The sequence below is a fragment of the Tamandua tetradactyla genome, chromosome 1 (assembly GCF_023851605.1).
Source record: "Tamandua tetradactyla isolate mTamTet1 chromosome 1, mTamTet1.pri, whole genome shotgun sequence".
NCBI lineage: Eukaryota > Metazoa > Chordata > Mammalia > Pilosa > Myrmecophagidae > Tamandua > Tamandua tetradactyla.
In genome coordinates, this window is record NC_135327.1 from 152,185,326 (window position 1) to 152,203,247 (window position 17,922).

Consider the following 17,922-nt stretch of genomic DNA (forward strand, 5'->3'; position numbering starts at 1 on the left):
TCCATGCTCCTCAATCATTGATTGCCCAATCTCTGCCCTGCTAACCAATGCTCTCAAATTGAGTTCTCAGAATTTTCTCATTATAGTTAGTTTATTTCAGAAAGACAATACAATATTTTTTCTTTCGTTTCTGGCTTATTTCACTCAAGACAATATCCTCAAGGATCATTCACCTAGTTGCATGTTATACAATTTCATTCCTTTCTGCAGATGCTCAATATTCTGTTGTATGTATACACCACAGTTCACCCTTCCATTCATCAGTTGATGTACCCTTAGGCCACCACCATCCATTGCAAATCATGAATAATGTCTTTGATAAAGTTTTAGTTTTTTCTTTTTATAGGTCTCCATACTTTCTGATATTTAGCTTATTCCTCAATTATTTTTTGCAACCATGATTTCAATCATTTCTCTTATATCATTTAGTTGATGATGTCATCTAGAGTTTTATCTTTCCTTCTGGGATTTATACCTTATTTATTCATCCCATCTTACTAAATTGGATAAGTCTGCTGGTACAGCATTGACTATTAGCATCTTCATTCTTCCTTCTCCTTTTTAAAAAAATTTTTTTAAAAATATGGAACGCTTCTTGAATTCACATGCCATCCTTGCTCAGGCACCTTGGTAATCTCTGTATTGTTTCAATCTTACTATTTTTGTGCAGACACGAGCACTCTTCCTTCTGCTTTACTGAAAGGTTTCTAGTGTTTGTTTATTAAATCTGAGTTTTTCTGTAGATTTCTATTAGTGTCATGCTAAGGAGACTTTTCTCTATCTCTGGCTAAGAGCTTATATATGAATGGGTGTTGGATTTAATGAATGTTGTTTTTGGCATCCAGATGATCATGAATTTTTTCTCTTTAATTGGTGGATACATGGGCTTACATTATTTCTTGCCTGAATTCATCCTTAGGGAGAAAGACCCCCTTAGGTAATAATGAATTGTATCAATATACTGTTTTTATTTACTTTTCTAGTATTTTATTTAGTTGTTTTGCATTAATGGTTATAAGTGAGAATGCACATGTGGTAGGCAGAATAATGGCCTCCCAAAGATTCCTTATTCCTGGAACCTGTGAATATGCCACTTACATGGCAAAATGGACACTGCAGATATAATTAAAGTGACAGACTCTTAAGACAGGGAAATTATCCTGGATTTTCCCATTAATGCAACCTAATTGTAGCAGACCCTGAACTGTTTTCCCACTTTCCAAAGCAGCTCCCCCCTAAGTTGCAAAGTTTCCATCTCTTTGCTTCGATCTCTGAAATCCCTACCTACACACCTCATAGATAAGTTCTTGTTTTTAATAGCTCCAGCCAGACCATCCTTAATTGACTTTAACCCCCAAAACACGTGCAGTTAAAAAGATTAATATAAGAAAAAAAACTTCGCCTAATTTGAATAATAGAAATCACACTCACTGAACTGTAACCTCCATGCCTTGTTTTGCTGATGCTATGTTTTGAAACTGCATCCTGTTACTGGATAATAACAAGGCAACTTGGGACTGGCTCCACTTGTATACTTGTACCTTATTTTGTAACCTTAAAGTCAGGCACCCTTGAGCATAACTCCTTGAAGTTGGGTGCTCTTGCACATAGCCCCTTATTGATTAATATGAATCAGCCCAGGATTAAGCATCCCAAATTCCTAAACTATATTGATGAACCAAGCCAGTTCTAATCAAGGTTAGCACACCTGACATGTGCAGTAGCCTAGAATGTAATAAGTCTACCCATACTCAGTAATTAAACTGTTTCTGACCTTGTCATCTCAAGCCACCTTGCTTATTATGTTAAGCCTGCCTGCCTTTGTTTGAATGCTATAAAATACTGAAAATTTCTCCAGTTCAGAAAGACAGACTTGAGGACTGCTCTCCTGTCTTCACAAGGTTAGACTTTACTAAATAAACCTTTTCTCTTCTCAAAATCCTGATGTCTACTGATTGACTCTGTGGACATGGGGTGAGGACTCACTTTTGAGCTGCAGTGTGATCACACGAGTCCTTAAAAGGAAAACTTTTCCTGGTCAAGATTAGAGAGAGATGTGGCAATGGAAGAAGGCTCAGAGCAAAGCCATGTGAGGAGGCTTGATTTGCAATTGTTGGCTTTGAATACGGAGGAAGGGGGTCACAAGTCATAGAATGTGGATAGTATCTAGCTAGAAGAAACAGGGAAATAGATTCTCCCCTAGAGCCTTCAATAAGGAACAAAGATCTATTGACACTTTGATTTTGGACTATGACAGACTTCTGACCTCCAGAACTGTAAGATAATAAATTTCTGATGTTTTAAATGACTGAATTTATGGTAATTTATTATGGCAATGACAGAAAACTAATAAGGCCTATGATTTATTTGTGTGCTAAGTTTGGAATCAGATCTCTACCTGAGAAAGTTGCCTTCTTTTTCAATGCTTTGCAATAGATTTTAGAAAACCATCCATAGGAGTTTGGTAAAACTCACCTGAAAAGTAAATGGTCTTGTGCCTTTTTTAAAAAGCATGTTTGACTACTTTTTCAATTTCTTCTGTGACAATCCTTTTTCTAGCTTGTGTTATAATTTTCATTATATTTTGTCTTCCCTACTAGAGTGGAAGCTTCTTGAGGACATAACTTGTCTGACTTACTTTGGTATTTAATAGTGCCTTAAAGAATACCTTGCACACTATAATGCAACACTAATTATATGGATATTGTATTCAATTTTGAATTCTCACAGTACTTATACAGTGTCCAGTGTAATGAAATTAATTGTAAACAATGTAATCATTTATGACTGAAAAGCGGAAAGGTGAACTGAGATGTACACATAATGTATGGCTACAGAAAAGAATGAAGTTGTGAGTTATGTAATGAAGTGAATGAACCTTGGGGACATTACATTGTGCAAAATAAGCTAGCAAAAAAAACCCAAATATTGTATGGTCTCTTTTAGAAAATACTGATAAGAAAATTGGAGCCTAGACTGTAAGCTTTTATAGCATCACAGATTGTCCAGAGTTGTAAGGATATTTTTAGATTTTGAGATGCTGTGCTACATGTGTATAACTTATTATTTCCCTGGAACTGTGAGTACCTGTGTGACACCTAAGACTCAGAGTTGGAGTTCTGCAGCTCTAGAAGTCAGTATTGTTACATACAACAACTGTTAAAGAAACTGAAAAAGAGATCAATCTTCAATTAGTGATAAGAATGAAGTAAATCTGATTGGGACTAAGGTAAATCAGAATACAGGGAAAAGGATGATAGTGTTTGTATTATAGAGTTTCACCTACTATATGAGACCAAAGGCAAAGAGGTTTGCTTTGTCTAAACAAAATTGTGCAACACACAATCTAAATCAACCTTCCTAGATAATTCATTTAAACAACCCAAACCCATGGAGCCCAGAATGGAAACAAGGGCTTATAATTCTGTATAGTGTAATGTAATAACTGACATATCCCAGGTTATGATGGGGCAAAGTCACTTGAGGAATTGGAGAAAAAAATATGGAACAATTAAACCTTCCCACCTGGGAAACCCCTAACATACTCTCAAATGTTAGGGTTTCCCAAGTTAATAGGCCAAGTCCTTGATCTTGAGGCTTGCTCTTATGAAAGTTACTTCTGTAGTGGAGAAGCTAAGCCTACCTATAGTTATGCCTAAAATTTGCTTTCAGGAACTTCTTTTGTTGCTCAGATGTGGCCTTTCTTTCAGCCCAACTCTGCAAGGAAAATCATTACTTGCCCTACTACATGGGACATGACATTCAGGGGTGAAAGTCTCCCTGACTGCAGGGCCATGACTCCAGAGTTGAGCCTGGCACTATGGGATTGACAATGCCTTCCTGACCAAAAAAGGGAAGAGAAATGTAACAAAATAAGGTATCAGTGGCTAAGAGAGCTCAAATAGAGTCAAGAGGCTATTTTGGAGGCTTCAGCTATATATTGCTAATTGCTATTGGCAATATACTTCTAATTCGCCACACTCAACTAACATTATTCCTGTTAACCCTAAAAAAACCCCAGGGATCTATCTGAGAGTCTACAAAAGTTGCATGAACCAAGTTTACCTTCCAGAAACCTATAACCTCCAGATGATTCCTAGGCCAGATAAGCCCTGAAGACCAGAGGGGCCAGCCTCTTCAAGAATAACAACTAATTCCGACACCCCTTTGTTGACACCCCTTTTCAACATGAAAAAGTCAGAATGAGCATAGCCCAAATATCCCTAAAGATTGGGAGAAGGATCAGAGGAGAAGGAGGAGTTATAACGGAGAAGAGAGGACTTAACAAATGAGTATGACTTCTGAATCATTATGTTGATATTTCTTTTAGTCTCCAAGGTCTTGGAGCAGCTAAAAGGAAAAACCTGAAATTGTGGAACTGTAACCCATACTGAACTTTGAAATCTGTTCCATAACAGCTGGTAAAATGTACTTTGAAATTTATTGCTTTTTTGTGCATATATTTCACAATAAAAACATGATATATTCATTCAGATAGCCTAATTAGACAACTCAGGTAGTGTGGTGGTTGAACATGAGCTTTGAAGTTAAATAGGTTAGGGTTAAATCCTCACTGTGTTACTTTTCTAATTCTGTAACTTTAAACAGTTGCTTAAGCTGTCTAGGATTTGCTTTCTTCAGTAGCAAAATAGTGATGAGTGTTTACTTTATTGAGAGAATAAAAGTAAGGTTTGTACTTAGCTCTATACCTGATGCATAACAGTTTCTCAGTAAATGACTACTGAAAGGACTTTATTTAGAGCTGAATGGTATTTAAAATTTTTTGTTGTTGTTGCTTCTGTTATAATTTTGTAGGCTGTTATGCCAAAAGGGAATAATACCAAGTCCAATCTGTTCTTGTGTACAAGGCCACTTTCTTGCCATAACTTTAGTTGGTGGTTTCAGTACAAATACCCTCCCTGGGTGAGGCTGCATTTGAGTAACTTGGAAGATGATAGAACCAAAATTAGGTGTGCTTTTGTAGGGCTAGAGAATTCAGCACTTTAGAAATGGTAGTATGTTTCAAGGGGCTTCTTTCTATCTAATGCTGTATCCTTAATCCATTCCTACTTGTAAATAAAACTGGTGATTTTCCTAATTCATACTAAGTTCCATCCATGTGCTGGTTGGAAAGGATGTATGGACCCTATAAAAGCCATGTTTTAATCAAAATCCCATTTTGTAAAGGCAGAATAATCCCTATTCAATACCATATGTTTGAATCTGGAATTAGATCATCTCCCTGGAGATGTAACACTATCAAGAGTGGTTGTTAAGCTGTATTAGGGGAGATGTGTCTCCACCCATTTGGGTGGGTCTTGAGAAGTTTCTGGAGTCCTATAAAAGAGGAAACATTTTGGAGAATGAGGAGATTCAGAGAGAGCAGAGAATGCTGCAGCACCACGAAACAGGGAGTCCATCAGCCAATGCTTTGGAGATGAAGAAGGAAAACGCTTCCTGGGGAGCTTCATGAAACAGGAAGCCAGGAGAGAAAGCTGGTAGATGACGCTGTGCTAGCCATGTGCCCTTGCAGCCAAGAGAGAAACCCTATGTTTGCCATGTGCCTTCTCACTTGAGAGAGAGATCCTGAACTTCATCAGCCTCCTTGAACCAAGGTGTCTTTACCTGGATGCCTTAGATTGGACATTTCAATAGACTTGTTTTAAGTGGGACATTTTCTTGGCTTTAGAACTGTAAACTTGCAACTCATTAAATTCCTCTTTTAAAAACCCATTCCATTTCTGGTATATTGCATTCTGGCAGCTAGCAAACTAGAATAATTCATTATATTCATAAGCCTCCTTTATGATTAATAATTAGATAGTGGAATAAAAAAAATACTGAAGGAGTGGTCACCTGCCCCTATGAATTTATATTTTGGCGAGATAAGACAATATTGTTCTGAGATTTATTCTCTACTTTTGATTGAATCCTTGCAGGGTAGGTTGTAGTGAACTGGGTACCTTTTATGTCATTTCCTGGGAATTCATAAGGGAGAAAAATTAAAGATAAGAACATTTAACACTGACTGCTTAACTTGCTCAGAGTAATTCTAAGGAGTGAATATTAATGAAAATTTGAACTGGGTGGTGATGGTGGGATTATATGGTGAATATGCATGGGAGGACTGAGAAGAAAAGGAACAGGGCTTGTCATGGTTAGGGACAGGTGTCAACTTGGCCAAGTTGTGGTACCTGTTCATCTGATTGGGCAAGCGCTGGCCTGTCTGTTGCAATGAGGACATTTCATAGGATTAGGTCATGATCACGTCAGCTACATCCACAGCTGATTCCATTTGTAATCATCCAAAGGGGAGTGTCTTCTGCAATTAGTGATGCTAAATCCAATCATGGGAAGCCTTTTAAGGAGGACTCAGAGGAGACAGGTTGCATTCCTGCTTTGGCTGGTGAGCCTCTCCTGTGGAGTTCATCCAGGCCATCCATTGGAGTCATCGGCTTCACACCCTGCCCTGTGGATTTTGGACTCTGCATTCCTACGGTCACGTGAGACACTTTCATAAATTTTATATTTGCAAGTGTTCCCTGTTGATTCTGTTTCTCTAGAGAACCCTAACTAATACATCTTGGTACCAGGAGTGGTTCTTAAGGAACAGAATCTTAAAAATGGGTTTTTATGAATGGTTTTCTACTCTGACTGGGCTCAGAGACACTAAGGACTCTGATTCCCGTAATCAGAATGACACTCCCAATCCATGGACTGAGTTGGCAAAGGAGATAGTCAAAATATCATCATTCGATTCTCCTAATGCTTCGCTTGTACGAAGCCAGACTCTGGGGGATAATGTTTTTGACACCTTTACAGAGTTTTGTAGAAATAAGAGTTATAGAGATGTTGGTTGGTTGTTGTTAGATACACTGTCTACATTAAAGGGTGAAAGGGATGGGCTTAAGGCTTCAAACAAGAAGCTTAAGTGCCGTCTGAAAGATGTAGAGGTTTCTATGAGTATCCTGAAGGAAAATTTTATTTCCTGTAGCCGTAGACTTGAGATCTCTGAAAATCAGACTCAGAATCTTATTGTTAGAGTAGCAACTTTACAACGTAAACTGAAATCTCAGTCTTGCATGGTGTCTGCCGTTAAAGTGAGGGCATTGATTGGAAAGGAGTGGGACCCTGAAAAATGGGATGGTGACATATGGATTGATAATGATGTTGGGGGTGAGGTTGAAACCCTAGACCATGCTGAGCCTTCTTTAGATAACCCTGTAATAGTCTGCCCTGAGGACATAGCCGCCCCACCTCCAGCCTGCCTTGAGGAGTTGGCCACCCAACCTTCTCCTGAAGGGATTAGCCCCAGAGTTATTAATCCTGTTTCACCAGATGAAACTGCAAATGAAAGCCCTGAAGCAAATGGCTTGGAAGATATTTCTAATTCTTTTCATGACCCACCCCCACCACCCCTCATTTCTTCTAGACCTATAACTAGACTAAAGTCCCAACAGGCCCCTAAAGGTGAGGTACAAAGTATCACACATGAGGAGGTACGTTATACTCCAAAAGAACTGTGTGAGTTTTCCAATTTATATAGACAAAAATCAGGGGAATATGTGTGGCAATGGATTTTAAGAGTGTGGGATAATGGTGGGAGGAATATAAGGCTGGATCAGGCTGAATTTATTGATATGGGCCCACTAAGCAGAGATTCTGCATTCAATGTTATAGCTAGAGCAGTTAGAAAAGGTGTTAACAGCTTGTTTGGGTGGTTGGTTGAAACATGGATCAAAAGGTGGCCAACATTACCTGAGGTTGAAATGCCAGAACTGCCCTGGTATAATGTAGATGAGGGGATCCAAAGGCTTAGAGAGATTGGGATGTTAGAGTGGATTTATCATGCAAAACCTGCTCTTACACCCCAGGAATGTCCAGAAGATGCACCTTTTACCAGAACAGTGAGAAATAAATTTGTGAGACTAGCACCATCATCCCTCAAGAGCTCTGTGGTTGCACTTCTCTGTAGGTCAGATATTACTGTAGGAACTGCTGTCACTGAGCTGGAATCCTTAAACACAATGGGGATGACAGGATCCCGAGTTGGCAGAAGCCAGGTGGCAGCACTTAATCACCAAAGACAGGGTAGACGTGGGTATTATAATAGACAACAAACTGAAAGGAGGCATCAAAATTATATGACACGCAGAGATTTGTGGCATTGGCTAGTAAATCATGGGGTGCCTAGGAATACAATAGAAGGGCAGTCTACTAAATTCTTGTTGGAGCTGTATAAACAAAAGAGTTCTAGGTCAAGGGAACAGAAGTCTAACCTGAATTACAAAAACACAGAGTCATGGCCCCTTAATCAATTTCCAGACTTGAAACAGTTTACAGACCCTGAGCCCCTTGAATGAAGGGGAGGCCAGTTCCCTATGGGGGAGAAACCTGTTACACTGCCACAAATTTATACTGTTAACCTTCCTCTAAGTCTTCCCCAAGGAGACCGATGGCCTTTTACTAGGGTAATTGTGCACTGGGGAAAAGGAAATGATCAGATATTTCAGGGATTATTAGACACTGGTTCAGAAGTGACATTAATTCCAGGGGACCCAAAACGTCACTCTGGACCACCAGTCAGAGTGGGGGCTTATGGAGGCCAGGTGATCAATGGAGTTTTAGCTCAGGTCCGTCTCACAGTGGGTCCAGTGGGCCCCCGGACCCATCCTGTAGTTATTTCCCCAGTTCCGGAATGTATAATTGGCATAGACATACTGAGCAACTGGCAGAATCCCCACGTTGGTTCTCTAACTCGTGCAGTGAGGGCTATTATGGTGGGAAAGGCCAAGTGGTAGCCACTAGAACTGCCCCTACCAAGCAAAATAGTAAATCAAAAGCAATACCGTATTCCTGGAGGGATTGCAGAGATTACTGCCACTCTTAAGGACTTGAAAGATGCAGGGGTGGTGATTCCCACCACATCCCCGTTCAACTCTCCTATTTGGCCTGTGCAGAAAACAGATGGGTCTTGGAGAATGACAGTGGATTATCGTAAACTCAACCAGGTGGTAACTCCAATTGCAGCTGCTGTTCCAGATGTAGTATCATTGCTTGAGCAAATCAATACATCCCCTGGTACCTGGTATGCAGCTATTGATCTGGCAAATGCTTTTTTCTCAATAGCTATTAGTAAGGACCACCAGAAACAGTTTGCTTTCAGCTGGCAAGGTCAGCAATATACTTTCACTGTCCTACCTCAGGGGTATATCAACTCTCCAGCCCTATGTCATAATCTTGTTCGCAGAGACCTTGATCGTTTCTCCCTCCCACAAGACATTACACTGGTCCATTATATTGATGATATGATGTTGATTGGACCTAGTGAGCAAGAAGTAGCAACTACTCTAGATTTACTGGTAAGGCATTTGCGTGTCAGAGGATGGGAGATAAATCCAACAAAAATACAGGGGTCTTCCACCTCAGTAAAATTTTTAGGTGTCCAGTGGTGTGGGGCATGTCGAGATATCCCTTCTAAGGTGAAGGATAAATTGCTGCATCTGGCCCCTCCCACATCCAAAAAAGAGGCACAACGCCTAGTTGGTCTTTTTGGATTTTGGCGACAACATATTCCTCATTTGGGTGTGCTACTCCGGCCCATTTATCGAGTGACCAGAAAAGCTGCTAATTTTGAGTGGGGACCTGAACAAGAGGAGGCCCTGCGACAGGTCCAGGCTGCTGTGCAAGCTGCTCTGCCACTTGGGCCATATGATCCTGCAGATCCAATGGTGCTGGAAGTGTCAGTGGCAAATAGAGATGCTGTCTGGAGCCTTTGGCAGGCCCCTATAGGAGAATCACAACGCAGACCCTTAGGATTTTGGAGCAAAGCCTTACCATCTGCTGCAGATAACTACTCTCCTTTTGAGAAACAGCTTTTGGCCTGCTACTGGCCTTTAGTAGAAACTGAACGCTTAACCATGGGCCACCAAGTTACCATGAGACCTGATTTGCCTATCATGAGTTGGGTGTTGTCTGACCCACCAAGCCATAAAGTTGGGCGTGCACAGCAGCACTCTATTGTAAAGTGGAAATGGTATATACGAGATAGAGCCAGAGCAGGTCCTGAAGGCACAAGTAAGTTACATGAAGAAGTGGCACAAATGCCCATGGTTTCCACTCCTGCTGCCACATTACCTTCTCTTTCCCAGACCAGAGCTATGGCCTCTTGGGGAGTTCCTTACAGTGAATTGACTGAGGAAGAGAAAACTCGGGCCTGGTTTACAGATGGTTCAGCACGATATGCAGGTACCACCCGAAATGGACAGCTGCAGCATTACAACCCCTTTCTGGGGTGTCCTTGAAGGACAGTGGTGAGGGGAAATCCTCCCAGTGGGCAGAACTTCGAGCAGTGCACCTGGTTGTTCATTTTGCTTGGAAGGAAAACTGGCCAGAGGTGCGTTTGTATACTGACTCATGGGCTGTTGCTAATGGTTTGGCTGGATGGTCAGGGACTTGGAAAGACCATAATTGGAAAATTGGTGACAAAGAGGTCTGGGGAAGAGGTATGTGGATAGACCTTTCTGAGTGGGCTAAAAACATGAAGATATTTGTGTCCCATGTGAATGCACCACCAGAGGGTGACTTCAACAGAGGAAGATTTTAATAATCAAGTGGATAAGATGACCCATTCTATGGATACCAGTCAGCCTCTTTCCCCAGCAACTCCTGTTATTGCCCAATGGGCTCATGAACAAAGTGGTCATGGTGGTAGGGATGGAGGTTATGCATGGGCTCAGCAACATGGACTTCCTCTCACCAAGGCTGACCTGGCTACAGCCACTGCTGAGTGCCCAATCTGCCAGCAGCAGAGACCCACACTCAGCCCCCGATATGGCACCATTCCCCGAGGTGACCAGCCAGCTACATGGTGGCAGGTTGATTACATTGGACCACTCCCTTCATGGAAGGGGCAGCGATTTGTTCTAACTGGAATAGACACATACTCTGGATATGGGTTTGCTTTCCCTGCACGCAATGCTTCTGCCAAAACTACTATCCGTGGGCTTACAGAATGCCTTATCCATTGTCATGGTATTCCACATAGCATTGCTTCGGATCAAGGAACACACTTCACAGCAAATGAAGTGCGGGAATGGGCACATGCTCATGGAATTCTCTGGTCTTACCATGTTCCCCATCATCCAGAAGCTGCTGGATTGATAGAACGGTGGAATGGCCTTTTGAAAACTCAATTACGGTGCCAACTAGGTGGCAAAAACTTGAAAGGCTGGGGTAATGTTCTCCAGGAAGCTGTGTATGCTCTGAATCAGTGTCCACTGTATGGTGCTGTTTCTCCCATAGCCAGGATCCATGGGTCCAGGAACCAAGGGGTGGAAATGGGTGTGGTGCCACTCACTATTACTCCTAGTGATCGACTAGGAAAATTTTTGCTTCCTGTCCCTGCTACCCTGAGTTCTGCTGGTCTACAGGTTTTAGTTCCAAAACGGGGTGTGCTTTCTCCAGGAGAAACAACAGTGATACCACTGAACTGGAAGTTAAGATTGCCACCTGGCCACTTTGGGCTACTTATGCCTCTGGATCAACACACCAAGAAGGGGATTACATTATTGTCTGGGGTAATTGACCCTGACTATCAGAAGGAAGTAGGACTGCAACTACGTAATGGAGGTAAAGAAGAGTTTTCTTGGAATATAAGAGATCCCCTGGGGCGTCTATTAGTACTACCATGCCCTGTGATTAAAATCAATGGAAAACTGCAACAACACAATCCAGGCAGGACCACTCCTGGCTCTGAGACTTCAGGAATGAAGGTTTGGGTCACCCCACCAGGCAAAGAACCACGGCCAGCTGAAGTGCTTGCTGAGGGGAAAGGGAACATGGAATGGGTAGTGGAAGAAGGTAGTGATAAATATGAACTTTGACCACGTGATCAGTTACAGAAACGAGGACTGTAATGCTGTTTTGTTTGTGTTATACTATTTAAGTTGTAAGATATCAAGTTTAAGAATGAATGTTGCCCAAGGATTTGCACGCTATTCTGGAGAGATTTAATGTGTTTCCAGTTATATGCAGGACAGTTGAGTATTGTCAGGTAAAAGAAAAAATGTGTGCTTATTTGTTTTCATTTGGAAATTAAGTATGGTCTAAGGTGATATATATATATATATGTGCCAAGTTGACAAGGGGTGGACTGTCATGGTTAGGGACAGGTGTCAACTTGGCCAAGTTGTGGTACCTGTTCATCTGATTGGGCAAGCGCTGGCCTGTCTGTTGCAATGAGGACATTTCATAGGATTAGGTCATGATCACGTCAGCTACATCCACAGCTGATTTTGTAATCATCCAAAGGGGAGTTTCTTCTGCAATTAGTGATGCTAAATCCAATCATGGGAAGCCTTTTAAGGAGGACTCAGAGGAGACAGGTTGCATTCCTGCTTTGGCTGGTGAGCCTCTCCTGTGGAGTTCATCCAGGCCATCCATTGGAGTCATCAGCTTCGCAGCCTGCCCTGTGGATTTTGGACTCTGCATTCCTATGGTCACGTGAGACACTTTCATAAATTTTATATTTGCAAGTGTTCCCTGTTGATTCTGTTTCTCTAGAGAACCCTAACTAATACAGGGCTATTAAAGGCAATTTGCTAAAATAAGTAACAGTCAATAAAAAAAAGAGTAATAGTCACCATGTGATGCCTCTCTACTTTGTGACAAAATAGTGCTGTTTGTTGACAGAAATTATTTTTATAATTTTATCATCTCTCCTGTTGCATGTGAAGAGATCAGTTAGCTAAATCTTCTCCTTTTTTTTTAACATGGGCAGGCACCGGGAATCAAACCCAGATCCTCTGGCATGACAGGCAAGCATTCTTGCCTGCTGAGCCACCATGGCCTGCCCAGCTAAATCTTCCTTTTAAAGTTATAGTAAAGCTAATGAGGATTTACAAACTTAAATTCTTTTATTGGTAGGCTGAGGGAGGTGGCTATTGGATAGAAACATGGTGACAAAGTAGGACCTGAAATTTGGGTACAATAAATTTAAGTGGGCAAGGTAAGCAGAGAGGAAAAAAGGAATTATCCAGCTCCTGGCACACAGGTTTATACAAACCATTTCAGACTTTTCTGAAGTATAAATTGAGTTATACCTTAATTCTAGGAATATGTTGAGATAAATTAATTAATATAAAATGGAGCCAAAGGATAAAACACTAAATACCAGCCATGGCTTTATTTTGCCTTTCATTTCATAAGGCAAAATTAAATCATTTACAAATATTTATCAATTATCTGTTGTGTGAAAGGCACTTTTCTAAGCTGAAGATACACAATAGGATAGATGAGGTCCTTATTCATAGACAAACAAGGACAAGATAAACACCAGATAATTAGCTATGCAGTGGGACTTTAAGGTGATGTGAAGAGACTACTTTAAATTGTGTGGACTGTCACACTTGGGGGGAGGTGATATTTAAGATGAGATTTGAATAGCAAAAAGGAACTAGTCAGGCAAATCAAAGAGGGAAAAGTCTAGGCAGAGGCACTAACTACTGCAAAGATGGGAACAGGCTTGTTTTATCCTAAGACCTTACACCGAGGAAGGAGAGGGTGGAGGAGTTTAGAGAGGTAGGGAGGGGCCAGATTATCTATACTTGGCACTTCAATGATGAGGGCTACACATATTTAAATAAATTGCATTTAGATTGATTATAAATCGTGTGCCAAAAAAGGTCAGGTGAAAAGATTTTATTAATATGTACTACCATACTGCAGTGCAGAAACATGCATCATTCATATTCTGCAATACTGAAGTTTTTGTTGTCTTGCATTAAAGCTAATGTATTTATCTTTTTTTCTTAAGTTACATTGTCAGCTCCTGAAGAGCAGAGCAGAGAAGATAGCTATTCCTTCTTTACCTGTCTGATGTAATAGAGCAGTTAATTAAGTCTCAGGTTATCAGTATTGACTGAATGGTATAGACTAGGTAACTTCGCTTTATTTTGCCACAGACTGCATTCCTAACTCAAGCTAGCTATTTCACAAAAAGGACTGTTTCCATTAAATCAGTGGAACTTCATCATTACTCAGAAACAATTCCAAGTATATGTCCTAATTAATGCTATAAACAATCCAGATGATCTGTCAGTAGATCTATTCTCACTCACTTCTGAATTTCATGCTTCACGTTCTGTGGGAAGTGAAATTAACCTAAAGAAACATTACTATATACTATTTTTTATCTGTAAAGCTAGCTCTACACTAGTGATATTAAAATACTCATGCTTCTTTACACTTGAGCAATTTTAGAGAGGAAAATATTTGTTCATTTTATTATAAAGGAATTGTTTAAACATTTTGAGATATAAAATTGATATTAACAGCTCAGTATGTATTCAAAGGGTGCCATCCAAATGAGACTAAAGAGATGGTTTATGACATCTTAAGCCCCGTTCTGTATCTTCTCATTCCAGCTGACACTATTCTCCTTGCTAACAGGACTCCCCCCTACTTGGATAATACTTCTTGTTACACAAGCTCTGGATCATCACCTTTCCTATCAAAATGTATCTTCTTACTTTCAAATCCTCAGGATCCTACTCTGCTATCACAGTAACTGCACTCTGATACTTTTAATCTGTGCTATGCTTCAGTGGGGTCAGAGAACATAAAGGTCCTTTCACAGTTAAGCATCAGTTCTACTTTTCTGTCTCAGATCTGTTTCCTAAGTATTTCTTCTTGCAGGCAGGCTCTAGGGATTTGGCATGCTTATCTCTCTTCTCAGCAATCACCCATTACCTTATTTCCAAGGAAAGTTTCATCTATGTCTGGCTTGGGAAAAATATTATCTCTTGGATTCATAATGAAAAAGCCTTGGCAATTTGGAATATGATTGCTTTTTGCTTTATCTTTTCTTCATATTTTAGCCTGTCCTTACAAACTCTCTATCCAGAGATGTGTAATAGAACAAGGGTTTGAGGGAGAACTAAATACTGATCACAACCATGTTTGGATTCTTTCTCCTTAGAAGATAATGGGTATAGCGAAGAATGGCATGTTAACTACTTAAAAATGTTGTAGGTAGGAATGGATGTAAATGTGGATTCTATAATAGCCTCATACAGAGAATCTCTAGGACTACAAATCATATTCTTCTAGGCATCTGATTCCCACACTAGCCCCAAGAATATTGTCATTAGGACACTACTGAATGATTTACAGGCATACATTTTATCGCGCTACACAGATATTGCTTTTTTTTAAGGATTTGTGGCAACCGAGTATTGAGCAAGTCTATTGGCACTATTTTTCCAATAGCATGTGTCAGCTCGGTGTCTCACATTTTGGTTATTCTCACAATATGTCAAACTTTTCATTATTATTATATCTGTTATAGTGATCAGTGAACTTTGAGGTTACTATTGTAATTGTTTCAGGGTTCCATGAAGCACCCATATAAGATGGCAAATTTAATCAATAAATGTGTACTTTGACTGTTCCATCAACTGGCTGTTTGTAGTTTCCCTCCTTCTCCTGGGGCTTCCATATTCCCTGAGACACAATTAGGCCTATCAATAACTCTACAATGGCTAAATATTCAAGTGAAAGGATGAGTTGCGCATTTCTCACTTTAAATCAAAAGCTAGAAATGATTTAGTTTACTGAGAAAGGCATGTCGAAAATTGAGACAGGCCAAAAATTAGGCTTCTTGTACCAAACAGCTAGCTAAGTTGTGAATAAAAAGGAAAAGTTCTTGAAGGAAATTAAGTCCTACAATGATGAGAAAGTGAAACAGCCTTATTGATTATATGGAGAAAGTTTTAGTGGTCTGGATAGATCAAACCAGCCACAACATTCCCTTAAGCCAAAACGTAATCCAGAGCAAGGCCTTAACTCTCTTCAATTCTATGAAGTGTGAGGAAGGCAAGGAAGCTGCTGAAGAAAAGTTTGAAGCTAGCAGAGGTTGTTTCATGAAGTTTAAGGAAAGAAGCTGTCTCTACAACATAAAAGTTAAAAAGTGAAGCAGCAAATGCTGATGTAGAAGCTGCAGCAAGTTTTTCAGAAGACTTAGCTAAGATAATTGATGAAGGTGGAGATATAAAAGATTTTCAATATAGACAAAACAGTCTTCTATTGAAAGATGATGCCATCTAAGACTCGCGTAGGTAGAGAGAAGCTAATGTTTGGCTTCAAAGCGTCACAGGACAGGCTGACTTTGTTAGGGGCTAGTGCAGCTGGTGACTTTAGTTGCAATGCTCATTTGCTGTAAATCTTACGGCCATTAAGAATTATGTTAAATCTACTCTGCCTGAGTTCTATAAATGGAACAACAAAGCTTGGATGACAGCACATTTGTTTACATGGTTTATTGAATATTTTAAGCCTATTGTTGGGATCTACTGCTCAGGAAAAAAAAAAAGATTCCTTTCAAAATATCACTGCTTAGTGACAACACACATGGCCACCCAAAAGCTCTGATGGAGACATACAAGATTAATGTCATTTTCATGCCTGCTAACACATCCATTTTGCACCCCATGGATCAGGGAGACGTTCTGACTTTCAAGTCTTATTATTGGAAGAATACATTTCATAAAGCTACAGCTGCCATAGATAGTGATTTCTCCCATGAACTGGGCAAAGTGAATTGAAAAACTTCTGGGAAGTATTCACCATTAAGATATCATTAAGAACATTCATGATCCATGGGAGGAGGTAAAAATACCAACATTAACAGAGTTTGAAAGAAGTTGATTCCAACCCTCATGCATGACTTTGAGGGGTTCTAGCAGTGGAGAAAGTCAATGCAAATGTGGTAGAAATAGCAAGAGAACTAGAATTATAAGTAGAGCCTGAAGAAGTAACTGAATTTGCTGCAATCTCACAATAAAACTTTTAATGGATGAAGAATTGCTTCTTATGGATGGGCAAAAATTTTCTTGAGATGGAATCTACTCCTGGTGAAGACACTGTGAATGTTGTTGAAATGACAACAAAGAATTTAGAATATTATATATACTTAGAAGTTGTGGCAGGCTTTGAGAGGATTGGCCCCAATTTTGAAAGAAGTTCTACTGTGAATAAAATGCTATCAAACAGCATTGCAGGCTACAAGAGTTAATACATGTGAAAGGAAGAAGTCAATAGATGTGGCAAACATTATTGTTGTAGCATAAGAAATTGCCACAATCATCCCAACCTTTAGCAACCACCACCCTGATCAGTCAGCAGCCATGAACACTGAGGCAAGACCCTCCACAAAAGATTATGACTCGCTGAAGGATCAGGTGATAGTTAGCACTTTTTAGCAATAATGTATTTTTAAATTAAGGTATGTACATTTTTTAGAAAATGCTATTGAACACTTAATAGATTATAGTACAATGTAATCATAACTTTTATATGCACTGGGAAACCAAAAAACTCATGTGACTCACTTAACTGCAGTGGTCTAGAATAAAGCTGCAACATTTCCAAGGTACAATTGTACTAGGTTGTGACTGCATTCAGTACACATGTGACATATATCCAAATAGGCATGCAGGTATATTTTCCTGGCTTCTCTCCATTCATTCTCAAACAGTTCTAGATCTAGGAAATACTATTAAACATTGTTTTGTCTTTTGAGCAATGCACTATTTTTTATAATTTTCATGGACTTCCTACTCCAACAATACTAACACTCTTACAGCTTTCTAATTATCAAAGACAAATGCAAGAAACATTCTGCAGTCAATGCTTACAGCCTAAATCTTTCTAAATATTTCCTTTAATTAAAAATAATCATAAGTACCATTTCTGATAAAATTGATGGACTGAGATATTGCTAAAATCTATGACACAAAGTAGTTTTTGTCAATAATTTTTTATTAGTAATAAGAAATGACCCAAATAGAGTGCTCTATATTATTGCAAGAAGCTGAATAGCTAGTTAATAATTTAACAAAGGTGTGAAGGTTGAAAATAAAA

The 17,922-nt window shown here is 39.8% G+C and overlaps 1 pseudogene; it reads right to left on the minus strand.

The window, feature by feature from the left end:
• Positions 1-577: 577 nt before the first annotated feature.
• LOC143653538 (U6 spliceosomal RNA) lies at positions 578-676 on the minus strand (annotated as a pseudogene).
• Positions 677-17,922: the final 17,246 nt, after the last annotated feature.